We start from the raw sequence: 18,746 nt of genomic DNA, 5'->3' as shown, positions 1-18,746 counted from the left end.
CACCTGTCACCTGGCTGAAGAGACCATCACCCACGTCTCTACAACCTCCTTTCAGGTAACTGTAGACAGTGATAAGGTCTCTCCTCAGCCTTCTCTTCTCCAGACTAAACACCCCCAGCTCCCTCAGCCACTCCTCATAGGATTTGCCAGCCTGGTTGCCCTTCTCTGGACACGCTCTAGGGCCTCGATGCCCTCCTTGTTGTGAGGGGCCCAGAACTGGACCCAGCACTCGAGGTGCAGCCTCACCAGTGCTGAGTACAGGGCCACAAATTGCAAGACCTTCTATGGAAACTCAGAAGAATGAACTTGATTGCGCCGTACAACCAATTCAGTGAGTAACATTGGCATGGCTTTAGGTAGCATTTTCACTGGAATGTCTGAAGACAAGTTAAGGTAGGTTACTTCTGTTTTGCAGTTGGTAAAATTACATTAATGGGGGTTTAAGTCGCTCACCTGAAGAACAGATAATAAATCCAGAGCACATTAAACATCAAACTCCCCAGCTTTCAGCCTCTGGCAACATAACTCCATTCAGTAGAACAGGAAGAAAATTGCAGACCCCTTTAATTAGTCATGGAAGAAATACATCTGCAGGAATCTCATACTCTCTTAATCACACAGGTATTTTTCATTGATTCAAAGCTGTTCTGGGGTGTGAGTTCACAGGGAGAAAGGATGCCTAAGGTGAGAAGTGCTCAGACATCTGAGCAAACCCCACATGCACTTTAAAATGCTCCAGGGTTTGTAAGTTCATAAAAGTCTCATAACTGTAAGGTTTATTAGCCAGTTTTCCAAGAGAAGCAGGGGAAGACATGAGTTAATTAACACTAAAGACATAGATTATTTTTCTTTTTTTCTGCATGTGTTTGACATATATAATGGTGATCTAGAGTAGTTATGTAGCTATTAGAAAACAAACACACGCCACCACCCCACACCCTCCAAAAATATCCCCCAAAACAAACACAAGCAAGAGTGATACCTTATTGTGTATTATGGTAAAAAGCTTTGAGTAGAGGTAGATCATTATTAATACTCTTGCACACAGCAAAGGAACCTTTGGGGAATGTTTTTTGGGTGACTCTGTGCCATTCTTCTCATTCACCCTCAAGAAAAGTGTGTTCACACTGGGGCACTGTTTGTGTGTTTCATTTTGGGTGCTTTTTGGAGATGAAACGTGAAGAGGAATTTGTGAAGTGTCTACCTGTGACAGCAAAAGACTACTGTTGGTAGTTTAAGAGATTCTTTCTAGTTTTGGGTCCCTAATCCCAAGCAATACTTACATGGTGCAAATGGAAACAGCGTTGATAATCTGAAAGACACACACTGACTTGCTGCAAAAGTGTGTTTGCTAACAGTTGTAATCAGACCATCACTAAAGATACATGTTCTTGGGAAAAAGCAGAAAATCAGAGCTTTGTGGTGTTCAGAGCATACAGCACACAACCCACCACCAGTTTTCTCATCAGCAATGGGATGACAGACAGGCTTCTGCATGTTTCGAAGCAAAATCCACAACTTTTCTTCCTTCAAGGGAGTGCTTTTTTTTTTCTGATTTGAGTTTTGTCGTGAGATCAATCTGAAGCGTAACTTTTGTGGCTAGAGGAATATCACTGGTGGGCTTTAACGTAGCTGCCAAGCATGATTCACAAAAAAAGTTGACATTTTACGGACATGGGAGGTTTTTGCAAGAAAAGTAATTTTTTCCACAAGACTCTGGAAGGATTTTAAAATGCGTATAAAAGGATTTTGTAAAGGTTTTGGCAAATTTGTGACCCATGTTAATTTGTATAAGTCACAGTGTCTCATAGTGACTAGTCAAATGTAGGGCTCTAGGGCTCAGGTAAAGATTCATGGATAAATTTCTGTGACCCTAACCTCAGACAGCACATTTTCTTAGTACAAAGCATGTTTTCTCCAGTAAGTATGGGACAAAAGCTTGTATATTGATCATGCCAGCTACTTCTATCTGATTTAAGGTATAATTTGGATGCCTGAAGAGGGTAGCAAATATAAAATGTCCAAACAGCTGAATAAGATAAGTAGACATTTTAAAATAATGCCATTTATAAGTTCATACAACCTCCTAACAGTAAGGCTTCTTAGCCAGCATAATAATTTTCCATATGAAGTAGTAGTTGATGTGAATTATTTAACCTTCCAGTATATTTCACGCATTGTAGCACTGAAGAAAGTACCACACGGATCAGTTCTGAACCAGGGCTAAACTCATGGCTAAACTGAGGAAGTAGGATCTGGAAAGTCGAGTAGTGAGGTGGATTGAGATCTGGTTGAAGGGAGGAAGCCAGTGAGTTTTGATGAATGGGACAGTCTGTCTGGAGGGCTGTATCTAGTGGAGTCCCTTAGAGGTCGGCACTGGGACCTGTACCATTCAATATATTCACTGATGACCTGGATGAGGGAAGAGAGTGAACATCAGCAAGTCTGCTGATGGCACAGAACTGGGAGGGGTGGCTGACAGAGTGCTGTGCTGCCATTCAGTGAGACTGAAACAGGCTGGAGAGCTCAGTGGGGAGAAGTTCAATGAGGTTTAACAGGGGCAAGTGTAGTGTCTTGCATCTGGGGAAGAACAGCCCCAGGTACCAGTATAGGCTGGGGACTGGTCTGTTGGAGAGCAGTGTGGGTGAGAGGGACCTGGGGGTCCTGGGGGACAGCAGGATGACGATGAGCCAGCAATGTGCCCTCCTTGCTAAGAAGGCCAATGGCATCCTGGGGTGTATTAGAAGGGGTGGTTAGTAGGTCAAGAGAGGTCCTTCTCCCCCTCTACTCTGCCCTGGTGAGACTGCACATGGATTATTGTGTCCAGTTCTGTGTCCCTCAGGTCAAGAAGGACACAGAACTCCTTGAAAGGACCACCAAGGGAGTGGAACACCTTCTGTATGAGGAGAGGCTGAGGGAGCTGGGCCTCTTTAGCTTGGAGAAGAGGAGACTGAGGAGTGACATTATTAATGTTTATAAATACATAAAGGGTGAGAGTCAGGAGGACGGAGCCAGGCTCTTCTCAGGGATGGCAGCGATAGGACAAGGGGCAGCGGGTGCAAGCTGGAGCAGAAGAATATAAATATAAGGAGATTATACAGAGAAACTTTTTTACTGTGAGGGTGACGGAGCACTGGGACAGACTGCCCAGAGAGGTTGAATGTCTCCTTCTCTGGAGACATTCAAACCCTGCCTGGATGTGTTCTTGTGCAGTTTAGTCTGGGTGATCCTGCTCTGGCAGGGTGGTTGGACTAGATGATGTTTTGAGGTCCCTTCCAACTCCTAACCTTCTGCGGTTCCGTGATAAATGTTGAGTAAGCTCTTTTCTGCTATTCAGTCAATGCAGCCTGCACCCTGCAGCCTAATACTGAAACATTTGGAAGAGAATATTAGAACTAAGTCCTGTTAGAGAAGTGGTGTTGATGAAGTGAGGGGTGGCAGTGAGACACACACGTTCACACACACCTCACTGGAGCTCAGGAGGGCACCATATAGTCCCAGCATTGGGACTGGTGGGCCTGCTCAGGGCAGAGAGAGTGCTGTGAATTGATTTCTTGGTGTTGCCTTTGGAATGGTTGTAAAGCAGAAGCGTTTGCTTATAACAACAGCGAATAGTCTTTTAAAGAAGTTGAGAATGCCGTTTGCCAGGCATTGCTCACACTCAGCATGAGTTGCCTTCTAGGAACCTGAACGATTTGAATGTGGAAGGTAACTGACATTTCTCACTTGGGGGGAAAATTGGAGTGTCTTTGTCTACAGGTGGGAAAAGACGAGAAATTAGAGTATCTGTTGGGCAAAATCATTCTGAGAGTCCCTGTCCTAGACGGAAGAATCTCTGTTGGATCAAAAGGGCAAGCATTCAGTAGGTTTTCCTTGGGACAGGAAGGCAGGTATGGCCCTTCCAGGTTGTTTGCAGGCTGAAGAAGGTTAGAATTTAGCAGAAGGTGTTAGATCAACAGTTTTAGAAAGTTTCCACAAGCTTATGATAGACTTGACAGCGGAATCCCAGGAATAGCAATCTAGATCAAACAGCCCTCGAGTCCCCCCCTTTCTATTTTCTTTAATTTCCTTTTCAATGTCAGTGCGTTTGCCAATAAAAGTTTTGTAAAGGTAAGGCGGAGCCAGCAACAATCCCTCTGCAGCAGTGTTTCTCATCCTTGATTTTGAAGGGGTACCAATTTGAAAGAGTCCTGTGTTTCTTGGCTCCGCAGCTTATTTACTGCCACTGCTCCGATGCTTGCGGGAAGCCGGTAACGGTGTAGTGCTGTGAGTAATGGTTCATCTGGGCCCTGGTGAGCCCCCAGCAGGACAGCTGATGGCTGATGCCGCGTTACAGGAAACATAGAGAAGCCCTTCAAATCACCAGGTACTTTTCCCTTTCAGGACTTGCTGCTGCAGAGTTTCAAGATTTCCTATGAATGGTTTATCGTTCCTCTTTTTGTCCTGGGAGAGATCAGAGGCTGCTTTATAAAGGCAGCTTTTATGGGGGTCCTCACTGGTATCTCACTAGAAATGATGTACAAGGTACCACTGGAAAAAGATGGATTGCAGAAATACATATAAGTATTGGATGATAAATACAGGTGACAACACAGAAGCATTAAAAAGAACCCGGTGTAGGAATGCTACTGAACTGAGCCAGTCTCGTTCAGCAAAAAGCAGTGTGGTTCATTGACTTTAGTTATTCCAGCAAAGCACAGATCTTAGGTTATTGCCTTTTCAGTTTGATCTGGGCTTGCAGAGAGGTTTATTTGAGACGTAAACTAAATATGAAAACAAAAAATTTGAAAACTTAAACTTTACTCATTGGGTTGTTTTTTTCCCTGTTCACTCACTTCTGTTCTGATACACTTTTTCTCTGTCAACTGTTAGGATGCATTAGCATCCCCTGGCTAATAAACATTCTGGTGGGACCCTAAACTGAGAGAGGCAGAAAACAAGCATGCTTTGTTATGCATGGGAGCATGGGACTCTCTCCTTACTGTATGTCAGCCGGAGGTTAAGTCATGTAGAGGTGGGAAGGGTTCTCCAAGCTGCCAGTGCTGAGAAGTTGAGCCAGAGTGCTCCACAAGCTGAAGTGAGACTGCACCATTGGCTTGTTGATCCCGATCAGTTTTGGGTGTAGGTTTGGGTCCCTTATAGGTGTTCGTCCCTCTCAGAAGCTCACTTTAGCTAAAAGTACGGCGGTTAGGTGCTGGGCTTAAGAGCCAGAGAGCCTGGAGCAGTGGGTGGGAGCTGCATCTGCCTGCAACACCCACCTCATGGCAAGAGCTGTACTGGCTGTGGAGGGGCAAGGAGGACTAGGCACTGTGGTGGGGCAGCTCGACGGAGGAGCAGGGGGGTATTCCCTTCTAGCAGTGACCTGTGGTTCTTGGCAGCCATGGGAAGAAAAGGGGTGACATCAGCCAGAGGAAAGGTTTGTTTTTCAGTGCTTCAGCCCAGCGTTCACTCGCTGCTGCCAAAAATACAGATTTTATTAGTGCTGCAAAATGAAACTCTACTCAGGGGTCTTTATTCTCTCCTTAATTCAAGTCAGTACTGCAGAGCAAATTCTGCTCTCCACTATTTGAGTGCCATTTCACAGCCTTGGGTGGAGTTGCCCTTGTGTGACTGAGCAGAAACGGGTTCTAGGTCTTCGGGGATTCTGATTTATTATATCAGATCTGATGTGTAAATGTAAATGTGCATGAACCATGGGGGTGGGGGAAAGATGAGGGCAGGGAGAGGAAAGGCCTGAGATACATGAACTGGTTTCAATAAGAGACAGTATGAAATTTCATCTCCTTCTCAAGAAGAAGCCAGCCTTTTCAAAATCTCTCCCATTTTTCCAAGCTTAAAGTAAATAAGTAAATAGCTTGTGCTCACACTTGTTTGCTTCAAATAGGACCCAGAACTGAGGGGGGACAGAGGAGACACAAAAGGCCATTTAATGGCTTGAAAGAAAATATTTCCAAGTGGCTCTGGATGAGGTACGGTTGGTTCTCAAGAAGCTCCCCCTTTGGTTTCTGCAGCTTGGACCTAGCAACTGAAGATTTTCTTCACCTCTTCCTGCTTTTGCTATATACCAAATAGCCGTGCCAGGTACTTGGATAAAGAAATATTTAATTGCTAAAACTTTAATTTACGTTAGCTCTAAAACCTCATTTTGTTACTTTAATTATGCAAGCCAAATAAACGTTGAAGAGTATCTCTCACTTTAATTTAGGGCCCAATTCAGCAAGGTAATTTAATTAAGCATGAATATAATTCACAGCACATTACAAATCCCACTGAAACCTATTTTTGCTGTTTTTCAGTTGTTTCAGAGCTGGTTTTATTCCTTGAAACACCAAGCCAAGCTTGGGGTTTTTTTTTCATTACAGCTCAAGTTGTGAGTGGGGGATAGAGGTAATTTAAGGTTAAGTGGAGACAAATTTTACGCCCTGCTTGGGGAAAACCTGGATTTTAAGTAGCAGTACTTGAGAGGTTGCTGGTGCCAGGCCTGGATGGGTCTGCGAGGAGGGGACAGGAGGTGATCATAGAATGGTCTGGGTTGGAAGGGACCCCAAGGATCATACAGTTCCAAACCTCTGCCACAGGCAAGGCCACCAACCTCCAGGCCTGGATCTACACAAGGTTGCCCAGGGCCCTATCCAACCTGGCCTTGAACACCCCAAGGGACAAGGCACCTACCCCCTCTCTGGGCAGCCTGTTCCAGCCCCTCACCACTCTCTGTGTAAAGAACTTCCCCCTAATATCTAATCTGAACCTTCCCTCCTTTACCATCAATCCATTCCCCCTTCTCCTGTCATTGTCAACCCTTTAAAAAAGTTGATTCCTCTCCTGTTTGTATGCTCCCTTCAGGTACTGGAAGGCTGTGATGCTTTATTAAATGCTGAAACATCACATGGGGCTGGGCTGCCTTGTGCTCTTCACCTGAAGTGGTAAGCACCAAACCGTTCCCTTTCATGTTCATAAAACCTTTGCAAACCTGTTAGTTGTCATGTCTTAAATGGTGGCAGAAACCACATCTCTCTTTGACTGCCCACCTTGCCCACCTGGGTAGTTCTAACAGTCCTGGAGTTGTCTTTCACTGCCATCCTAAAAAGACTGATGAAGCTATGACAGAGGATATGCCTGGATGAATTTCTGCTAGGAAGTTGCAAAGAAATACTCACTTTGATGTTAGCTTTGTTGGAATATCTATTTCTGAGATGTAGCTCACTTGGAGTGTAGTCCTGCTCACTCTGCTATGAATAACTACGTTATCTTAAAAAAGAAAAAAAAAAAGCAAAATGCGAAGAAACTTGGATCCCATGCCTGCCTTTCAAAAACTCGTGAATTTTAGGCAATGACAGGTATTTGATCTAGAAATTGGAGGCACACGGGGGGGAAATTTTATCTGTTTTTATGGATATAACTCACTTTGGTTTAGCTTTACGTAGAGTTCTAGATAGTAACATTTTATTTTGTTTAAAAAGTATTAAAATAATGCTATTAAAATTAGTTCTAGTCTTCAAAAAAAGTAGGAGAGACTTAGCCTATGTAAAATGGGTTTTATTTAAGGAAAATACCTAAACAACTTTCTGGAACTTTAGGAAATCTTTCACTGAACCTCCAGCCTAATGATGCAGAAAATGCTGAAAGATTAGCATTTTAAAACAATTTTTTTGCGGGTGTAATACAAGAATAACTAATTGTCACGTTAAAGGGGAAGGGATATAACAATGAAGCAATTTATCAAATGCAAATGCAAGGTTATGAATAGGCTCCAAGAAAGCTCTTAGTTTTTTGTCCAGAGAGCACAGTACGGAGCTACTTTCCCACAAAGTTAACATTATGTCACTAACGGAGTTGCTGGGAAACTGGGATACTTGCACATAGAAGATTCTTTTGAAAAATGTTTCCATGTTTTGATTCATTAACACGTAATCACGGAAAAGATTATTCTTTTTCTCTCTCCTTATCCACTCCCTTTTCCCATTTCCCTAAAACTTCAAGTGGGAATTGTGCTCCTTCAAGCGAGTGGTGCCTGGAAACATTTTAACTTTGTAAAGTACTGTTTAAATGCAAAATAACTTAAAAAATAATAGTAATTTTAAAAAATTCTTTAAAAAAAATAGCAGTCCTGTGCTTTCATGCAATAAGAAAATCAGTTGCTACTGACACTGCAGATCTGTTGGATATACTTGGCCCTAAGTGTTTCTTCCAGGTGAGTTTTGCCTTATTAAACAGCACACGGATGGTACCTGCTGGCTCCTGCACCTACTCACTTATTGCATCCGCCTTTACTGACAGCCACAGCCTGGGCAGGGTGTCGTGGAGCTGTGTACTTTGCCAGTACTTTGCATCTTCAGTACTTAGTATTAATCCCAACTTCGCAGATGTTCAGAGCCTTAAAATCAAACCACAAATTTAACAGTCCCATCATTAACAGTCGTTAAAGGGAGAAAGGGAATGAATTTGCTCTCTGCTATTCTTATGAGCTACATTATTTGGCTCCAATTGATTGTTAAAGTTCTAAGAGACATTAGATAATTATATATATTAATAGTCCTGAGGTACGGATATTGTGTCCTAATTTTCCACAGGGGATGTAACTAGTTGTATGAATTATCTCCTTGCATTAGATGCTGGTTTCAGAATTCCAAGCCCTATTCCTATTAGGTCCAAAGCAGACCTTTCCTTGGCAGAAGGCACCACAATTTTTTCATTAAAACCCGTTTTTGGATTTGTAACCTGGAGGTATTTTGTTCTTTAGCCATCTGGGGAACTGCTGGCATCTCACGGGTGGGCAAGGTGGGGGGGCACTCTGAAAATTGAAGAGAAAAAGGGAGAAATAACAGTTGAATTTTTGTATTTGAGTTTTAATAAGCCTTCTTACTGCAGCAGGAATGTTTAGTAGAAAGAAAGACAAAATTGTACATATACGCTTAAAGGCTGTTGAAATACAAGTTGATTGAGGAAAAAGGGAATGCCCATTGACTGTCCCTGCAATAGCTAACATGGACCACCATGCATCATGGGAAAATTATTTAGCTCTTTGTGATGGCTTAATTGTTCTGTGAATACACCCAAAGTCTGCAGCTAGGGTAGCTGAAGTAGGAAGGTCAGGATCTTTCTGAAGGGCTTGTTTTCAGTTCCCTGAAACACCCGTGGTGTTTATGGTAGCAGCTCTTCCGCAATTTTACCTTTTCGCCTTTCACCAGGGTTTGTGGTGTTGGGAAGATAATGGAAACACCCAGGAGCTGTAGAAATGTCTTCCAGAACACTATGCTCTCACAGAAGACACTGGATCAAAGGCACTAAGTATAAATAACAACACTTCAGTTTGTAATTTTTCCTGTGATACCTGACACCCACCTTAATTTTCTGATTAGGTCTTTATCCCGTGAGATGAACAAACTTACTGTATCTGAAGGGATTTATTGTGACCTCTAAGAGCTGAGAGCCTGCATGTGCCATGCGGGATGATTAACTTAGTGCTTGTCCAGACCACCACGTTTCTGTTTCTTACCTGCCCTTGAGGTTTAGTCTCTGCTGTGGTAGCTCGGAGACAGACACTCAGTGTGCACACCTCTGTTCCCGGGTGTGCCATGCTGTATTTAGATAAGTGCTAGATACTTCCTAGTCATATTTCCCCATTTTTTTCCAGAGCAGGTAGCTCTGCCAGTCATAAATTACTTTAACTGAAATTGCAGTGCATCTTCTGTGAATCCTTTTTGATCCATGGAAACTACTGGATCACTCATGTTTCTTTAGCTGTTCCCAGTGGAGAAGTGCGATGCGTTTCTGAACTGGGCACCCTTTCCAACAGCCAGAGGTGCAGGCTCGGGAAGAAGACACGGAAACCACTAATGAGCTAATAACAATAAACAGAAAGGAGATCAAAGTGAAACAGCTTGAACTCAAGGGCCAGGTGGACACCAGAAGGAAATGCTGAGTGCTCTGTTGCTTTGGCGATGGGGGAAGAAAACTTCAGAGCAAACACATAGGTAAGGAATGCATCAGCTGGTGAGGCCATGATGATTTTTTTTCCAGAAAGGTAGCCAAACCGTATTGCACAAACTTAGAATTAAACTTAGAACTCCCGTTTACACTAAAAGTCACAGCAGGAATGCTTGCTTCAGCCTTGTCTCTGGCATTCCATGCTCTTCAGCGAGCTTAATGCTGTCCAAGGGGCTGGGGCGGTATGTGGAGGAAATAGTTCCTGTCTTCCCAACTGCTCTTCACACATCCAAAGACTGATACAAAGAGGAATGCTTCACTTCTCCTCAGAACAGGCAGCCCTAATCCTTCAGCCTTTTCTAATAAGCTGCCTTCCCCAGGCCCCTCATCATCCTTGTTCCTGCTCTGCAGGTTTTTTCCGTTCTGTCCACATCCTCCTGGGGATGATGGTGCCACAGCTGAGCCGCCTGCTTCCCATCGGCCAGCCAAATGCAAGCACCACGCCATGTGTTTTGCAGATGATACTTCTGTTTATTTTTCCCAGAGTGGTTTTCCATTTTTTCCCAGCAGCATGGTATTGTTGACTCATATATGATTTAATATATTATATATCAGTACTGAAATGGCTGGGGGTTGGGGTTGGGTGGGTTGGGTATTTTTTTGCTTCTCTGGTGGTGTTAAGAAAAAGGGAAGGAAAAAAGCGCTATGGGATCACTGGCAGATTTAGCTTATATAATTTATTCATTTTCTGCATGCTGAGGTTGAAAAGCCATGCTCACAACAGTACCTGCTGATGTCATGAATGTCACTAAGACTGCAGTGGTACATCTCCTTTTAATGGGCATCAGGCAAGAGGTTTGTGCTTGACTTTGTTTCCCGTCTGCATGGAATAATTTAAATTGTAATTGGGTTTATTGGGTCTGATGTCAGACATTTGAAAGCTGAGTTAATAACCTAGTCCTTATTTCTGTTTGCTTTGGGGAAGCAAGAAGGTGACAGGCCCATTGCTGTCTGTGTTGCGGCAGCCTGAACTTCTCTCCAGCCAAAATACTATCTCTGTGTAAAAAGGTTTTTTCTCCTCTGGTCAACAGATCCCTGTGGATTGAAGGCTCAGTTTTGTTATCCATGCTTATAACTGTGTTTTATCTTGCATGTCTACACTGAAGCTGTTATGTGGTGAGAAATATCAGGTTGTTAAGAAGTCCTGCAAAGCTGTAATCTGTGTGCATGCTGACATGCTTCGAAAGTATGGGCAGGAAAAAATGCCATCTTTTAAAAAAAATTAACACCCCAGTTTGGAAACAGATGAGTACTTAACTTCTTATATTAATATGAAGTACCAAACGTGTGTGTTTGTTGCCTGTTTCATGAATACAAACTAAAAATATTTTGACACCACTAGTTAAACTTGATAAAGCTAATTATTTGTCATAGAAGCACCCAAGATGCTTGCCGGGTTGGCTGCATTTCAGTACATCCCACTGAATATTGCAGTGCTTTCTAGTCAGACGTTAGAGACCGTTTCATGAATGCATGTAACAACCTGGCAAAGTTTCCTGCTGCTTACTGTGCAATGGCTGCATAAATCCCAGGGTATTTATTCTTGTCTCTGTCATTTTCTTCTTGGGAAACCATTTAATACACAGACTGTGTCTTCTGCACACATTCAAGTGTTAAAAGGATAAAAAATAAAGGGAAAAAATAATCTTCCCATAGCCCATTTTCAGCTCATATTTTGGGTTTCAAGTGAGTTTGTGGATATTGCAACAGCTGTAGACTCTGCAAAGCAGAAGTGTTCCTTGGTTTAGTTTGTGAGATGATTTTTCTCATTCTTCTGCTGCTTCCTGAACTTGGCATGTCCCAGTATTGTTTGAGAGAGATACCGGGTCAGCTGGCTGTTTTTCCAGTCAGCATTACTCTCACCATGCCTTTCCCTTCAGACAGCAACTTCTGTGTGATAAGAAGTTTTGTGCTCTGAAGATTCATCAAAAAGCACCATTCCTCTAATACGTCTGTTAAACTAATCTCTGATGCATGTCCAATTTGTCTCCTGCACAACAGTCTCCTCCGTTTGCTGCTTTAATGCAGCGGGATCGGAAATAATCAGACTTTCAAACAATACCATATGGGTGGCTGACAACACAGTATAGAAACCAGAATGATTGAAAATTGCATCATTATCTGTATTGTGCAGGCGGAGCAGCCCACAAGAGAGAGCTTTACATTGCGAATGTAGCGGTGGAAAGCAGTCAGTCCTCTTGCTCCTCATCCTGTTCTCTGGGCAGTAGGTTGGACAACAGCATGAATGGGTCAAGGCTTCTTTGTTGAGATTTTGGGTGTTTCGGTTTGTTTAGGCCTTTTCTTTCTTTCTTTCTTTCTTTTTTTTTTTTTGTGGCTTCTGTAGTTTTTCCTTGTCTCCTCTCAACTGTCCTCCTGAGGCTGACGTGCTCCTGGTAGGACCAAACACTCACTTTCCTCCCAGGTCTGTTCTGTTATTGTGCCAAACCTACTTCCTGCTTCAAACTGGTTGGGGGGGATCAGTGGTCATAGTCAGGCTGAGGTGAAAGCTAGAACTTGAAAACAGGAGACTCTGGCCTCTTACCAGCACCAAGAAAAGTCTGTAAACAGTTTAGGAGCCATCAGATTTGGACACTGGATGGGACTGAATGCTCCAAGTGTTGCTGATTCGTGTGGAATTATACTAGAATGGGTATTTCTAACTTAAGGAGAACCCTCCATTCCTCCACTCCCAATAAAGAATAGGCTTGGTTTAGTTCTTAGGACATTTAATGATGTACTGGCACATAGTAACTGCACTATAAATATAGTCTGAAAAAATATGAGCTTAGTTTGGAAGCTGCCCTCAGCTAAATTATGGGGTTTTGATCCTGACCTAAACTGATCCCACATGTTCCTGGATTCTCCCAATGTTTGAGTGCACAGTAAATCAACCATAGTTTTTGCTTTTTATTGCAAAAAATGAACAGAATAGATTAGAAATTATATGACTTTGGCATCTGTTTATCACATGGTTGAGGATTGTTTGATATCTGTTTAGCTTTAAGGTTTAAATAAAGCTTAAAACAGGTATGCAGGATGAAAGCTAGTTAACTGGCCTTGGTTTACAGAAAGCAGTCTGAAGTACACCAAAGCTTTTGTTTCAAAAATATTCAGTGCCTCCACAGAGAAGAATGTGTGTACTGGTCTTACAAGTATTAATGTGTTTGGCTTACCCATATTTCATGTTATTGACTACGTGACGAAATAGCACCGTAGTAATGAGCAGGAACAAAAAAATATCAAGCAGCTTCCAAGGTAATAATACCTGGAGCTTTAAAGCAACAGCTATTGTGCCCCGGCTTATGCTTTTTCTGCTTTGAGAAACATGCATGTTCAATATTTCTGCTTTTCTCCTCTTCTGAGGCCATCTCTTCCCTCCTCTTTGCTCCTCCTTGTTGTGCCAACTTCAGTGGTGTTTGATAAACAGGTGTCTCTTCTGCAGTGTGTGTCTTAGTCTTCCCACCTCAACCCTACAGCTCTTGGCATTCCTGCTTGCTGACTCAGTTTTGTCCTCTGATCCCTGCTCACCTGCCCTCCCTTTTCTGTTCTTAGGGTATTTTGTACTGCCTTTTGGCAAGCTGTACCTGGTAACTTCTTCCTGTTCTTTGGCTTTTATTTTTGTGAGTTAGATTCTGGTTTGGGTTTGGTTTTTTTTTAGCTTGGCAGTTACATTCTTTAACGGTAGCATTAAGATATGTCTAAACTGTATTCTTGAACTTGGCTTTCCTAATGGACTTTCCCCTCTGAAACATTAGTCTTGCAGCATGATTTTTGTGAGCCGACTGCCCACACAAGTCTGTTGCCATGTGGGCTGTAGAGTCAGCTTGTCTGAAGTCTTACTCAGTAATTACCAGGTAATAAAATTTAACTGCCCCATAAAACCACATGGAAGAACCATGCTATTGCTGGCTTGTCCTGCTCAGCCTTCCTCTTCCTGTGTGCTGGATCTTTGGGCAGGGGAAAGGACTAATCAAGGTCCCTTTTGGCTTTCTTCTCTGTGTTTCTGTGATAACTGGTGACCTGGGTATGGGCTGCTGAAGTCACAGCTCAGAGAACTTTGCTAACAAACTGAGAGTCTTAAGCAGTGGATCTAGCCTAAGCAGTTCCTATTTAATTTATCAGGGGTGATAAATAAGTCGCTCCAAAGTTACCCTCCAAGACTAACGTTTTCCTGGCACCTTGAAAAACGTTTCACCTAGTGCTGCTTCAAAGCTGATGTACTGCAGCACTAAATTAGCTGGTGTAGAGGGAAAGTGTCTAACACGGACTCAAGCAGAGGGCAACTTTGCAGGTCACCTAAATTGGCTGTGACTCAAACTGGCAGAACTAGTCTTGCTTTTCCAGTCCCGTAGGTATGTGTAATAGCTTTGTGGAGAGGTGGAAAATTTCAGGTTTCTGCCAGCCTGCTAACAGGATTTATGTTACTGCTGTAACTTGTCATCTATACTACTGTGGTGCTGGTATCTTATCATGTGCGCTTTGTGCCTTGCTTTTTTTGCTTCTCAATGAGATAACAATCCCATTTCTTTCTTTTTTCTTTTCTCTTTTTCCTTTTTTATTACTAAGTAACTGAGATCTGCTCTCCTCAGGGGTTGCATGTGTATCTGTGTGGAGTTCATGGGAGAATTGTGAAGGAGTTTAAAAATGATACAGGAGGCTATTAAAATGGAGGGGGAGGAGAGGGTTACCTAGGAGGGGATGGTGCTCAGTTCTAGAGTCAGGCAACCAGGAAGGATCTTAGAATGTCATTTAATCTGAGATTCTGCCCCAAAGCAGAGTAATTACACTCATATTCTTAATAGTACCTTGTCTAAGCTGTCCTTAAATATCTCCAGTAATGACAACCCTCCATCTTTATTAGGTAATTTAATGTCAGAAAGTTTTTCTTAGACTTGCTAAGTATTCCAGGTGGTCATTTATGTCACACGGGGATTCCAGACATCACCTGTTTGGTATGGTGGAAAAAGAATTCATCTTCTTTCCTGCTTGTTACACTGCTTTTCCAGGAGTGTTGAAAGAGAAAAGCAACAATGTGAAAGTTACTTCGGAACGAAATAGACGTTTTCAGTCCTTTTTTGTCAGATTGAACATTACAGTGCTGGTAATGCTGTCAGACGCTTCAGGGTCTCCCCTTTGTGGGAGGGATCACAGCTAAGTGTTTCCTGCACTGAAATCAAAATCCCAAGCCTTCTGCTGTGGCCGCACATGGCCATTCTGCTTTTAGTTAAAAACCAGCGAGCTGTTACGCTGAAATCTAGGCAAGGGAGCTGTGAAGGGAAAACACAGGAGAATGCCTTGATTAATAGCATCCCTAAATGACAATGGCTGTTTTATTGTTTTTATAAGGATTGTAGTGTTTCTCATATATAAAAAAGGACAAGATGTGGTTGTAATTAATGGAGGGGCTCTTTGTTGACTGTAGGAAAGAACCCAAGGGTTTCTCAGGCTCCTCAGTTGTAAAGCTAGCTAAATACATCTAGGCCTGCCTCATGTCACTCCATGGCATCATTCAAAGCTGTAATTAGCAGATATCTAATGAGTTGTGGCTACAGCATGTGGATCAGATGACTCAAATATTTACTTTAGGCCTCTGATTCTCCTTCTCCGCACAAGGGAGAATAATTTGGTTTTATACATTAAGAGACTCATTTTTCAGTTGTCTTACTTCAAAACTTCATTGCTTAGATCAAGTCCTCTCTAGTGTCCTCAGCAGCTAGGTACTAAAACATATAGTGGTGACAGTTCTTGTTTCATTAAGCCTCTTCTTTTTAAAGAAATTTGCCTGAAGGCCATCTTTGTTTTCATTGCTGTTCATGGAGTCTGATGCACAAAATGTAGTTGGCCTTTTGGCAGATCTAAAGGAGCAAATGACAGAGTGACATTGTTACCCTCCTTGAATTTATTTAGCAAGATTGCAGCTGTCCCATTGCTTCACAGTGGAACTTGTGAGCATAGGACTGCATCTCAGTAATGGTGGGTGGAAGCAAATCAAGCCAGGCTACATTTTTAGCTATAAAAGAGACTCAGCATTTTCACCAAGAGGGCAAGGTAAGAAGATTTAGGAATCAAGATCCCTGACATTTACCTGATACAGCAGGCTTTTCTGCCAGACTCTGTGAAGTAGCGAGTTAGGTGTGACTCAGTCTTGTGAGCTCAGCCTGGTGTACATCACCTCCTCTTCTGCTACCGCTTGTTTTCTCTCTCCCAAAGTTTGTATTCATTTACCTGTCTGTGATGACTAAAACATGGGGCAGGCAAAGAAGTTTTATCATTGTGTTGTGGCTGTGGAAGATCTTTTCAAAATGACCCACCACAATAGTCAGCGTTAAATCATCACCATTCCTAAATACCAGAACATGCAGGGCACATGGGTAGTGCAGCTATCTGCTGTTTAGCCTTGGTGAAGTGTGGTATGATCTGAGTGTGGAAAGAATGAAAAATGAGGCTGTGACTGTGCTCTGTGGCCTGGATCGAGTGGTGCCAGATGACAGCGTAGCCCTTTATCTGGGCTAGGATGGGGTGGTTCTGCTCAAGGAACGTTGATCTTGCTATAGTGTGTCTGTAGGGTGGCAGTGATGACATAGGAATGCAATTCTCTAGCTTAGATTTGAAGGTGTTGAGCTGGGTGAGGTGTGCAGTGGCAAACCCTCCTGTGCTTTAGTGCACATTGCACTCCGTAGAAGCAGGGAAGGTCAGGGACGACTACCACCCTTCTTCCACTGATGTCATCTTGGTCAAAGGCTCCTAACACCTTACAGTGCCAAGGAAGGAGTTGTTTTGAGGACAAGAGTTTGTGTGCCATTTCAAACTCCCTACTTCAAGCCTTCTGACTTTTTTCAGTCCATGGGCGTTCCTTCCTCAGCCCGTTTGAAAACTGAATATTAGCTTTGACGGTAATTTCACATTGGCTGACCAGGTTCAGAAATTTTCTAATGGTTCCTCATCCTCAGCCATTTCCATTGTAAAGAGCAAATATTCAGATAAGAATTAAACAGTGAACTAAATCAAAGATGAATGTCTTTCAGTTAGCTGTTTTTCCACATAGCTGGTTGTTCCTGAAGACTGTTCAAAGCTGTTCTTTAAGAAATCACTTCATGACTTCAGATGTAAGAACAATGGTACAGCTAGACATACAATTGCAAATAGCCTATCACAAACAACTTCTGCTCCAAGTACCTGAAACAAATTTATTCCTGGAATCAGTGCTTTTCTAGGCATATCTCTTCAGGGACCTGAACTGAATGTTCAATGGGCTTTGAATAAGGAAAGAGAGGATGGGAGGAGCGGTTAGCATGTGCTGTAGGAGTATCTGCTTTATAACAGTCATGGTTGTCACAATAAACATGATTAATTTGTTCTTCATCACCAGCCACTCTCTTAATTCTTTAGCTGGTGGCAAAGATGAATAGGGAGCAAGCTTCGTCCCACTGAAAAGCTGTGAATTTAAACAGTGCCAATCTCCTAGTTACAGGCAGTTGACTGATTCACATGTGAGTTCCCTCAGACCAGTAGTCCTTCTAACAGTGGTTTTATTTTTTTTTAACGTGCTGGCCTTATTTTTTCCCTCAGCCCAATCATATTTCTCTCAGTGCTGAAAACAACAACTGCTTTTTCTTTTATCGAACTTGCTTCAGTCTGTGGGCACTAATTCATGCATGCATTGTGCAGTTTATAGAAGAAACGTTGCTTCAGGTCCACATTTCCCCCAAATACATAGGTTAGTACTAGTGTCTTTGAGTCTACCCTCTTGCTACCATGCAACCTCCTGTTAATCACTTTCATTTTTAAATTTACCTTGATTTTTGGTAATGTTACGGAGAGATGATGCCCGTGGGCTCTGTAAGGCACAAAATAATGCAGAAAACATGACTGGATCTCCTCCACAGATTTCCTCATCTGTTGATCCCCTGCTCTCTTTTCTGATGGGTGGTATTGATTTGCTCTTGTCAGGTTGCTCTTGGTTATCTTTTGTGGTCATCTATCTCATCCATCAGGTGTTGTTTATCTGGAGTGATGTTAATTAGCGAAGTGACTTAGATGTATAGTAAGTCAGTGTGTTTTTAAAGAGGCATTGCTGGGCTGAATTGCATTGCTGTCTCTGCTCATTGGATATCTGTGAAGTTGCAGGTGTAAATTTTGGGCTGGTTCTTACAAGTGATCATGACATTTGCTGATTTACACAAATGGTGAAAATTGCAAGGCAAAGTTTTGAAACACAGTGGTTATCCCTTCCCTTTAAGATATTTTCTAATGGTACTTTGAAAATTCTCCAAACTCTACGTTTAATCACAGAATTGTAGGGATTGGAAGGGACCTCCAGAGATCACCAAGTCTAACCCCCTGACAAAGCAGGTTCCCTAGGACAGGTTGCACAGGGAGGTGTCCAGACAGGTCTTGAATATCTCCAGAGAAGGAGACTCCACCCCCCCACCAGGTGTGTCCCAGGGCTCTGTCACCCTCACTGGGAAAAAGTTCTTCCACATACTGGTGCAGAACGTCCTGTGCTCCTACTTGAGGCCATTGCCCCATGTCCTGTCCCCACAGACCATTGAGTAATGTGGCTACGACAGTACAGTTATGAATGGCGCGGTCGGTTTATCTGAAGTGACCAAAAAAAAAAGAGAAAGGAGTAATGCCAGTGCTTGAGAGCTGACGTCTACAAGGGTTTGGGGAATGCAGCTCCATGTATAGAGCTGCCATATTCCCTGCCTTGGTAAACAGGACTCGCTGCTGCTTAGGGTAAGTGAGGCTTCGGTGCA

The sequence above is a fragment of the Gallinula chloropus genome (genome assembly GCF_964237585.1).
Source record: "Gallinula chloropus genome assembly, chromosome: 4".
Classification (NCBI taxonomy): domain Eukaryota; kingdom Metazoa; phylum Chordata; class Aves; order Gruiformes; family Rallidae; genus Gallinula; species Gallinula chloropus.
This window is presented reverse-complemented; position numbering follows the sequence as displayed.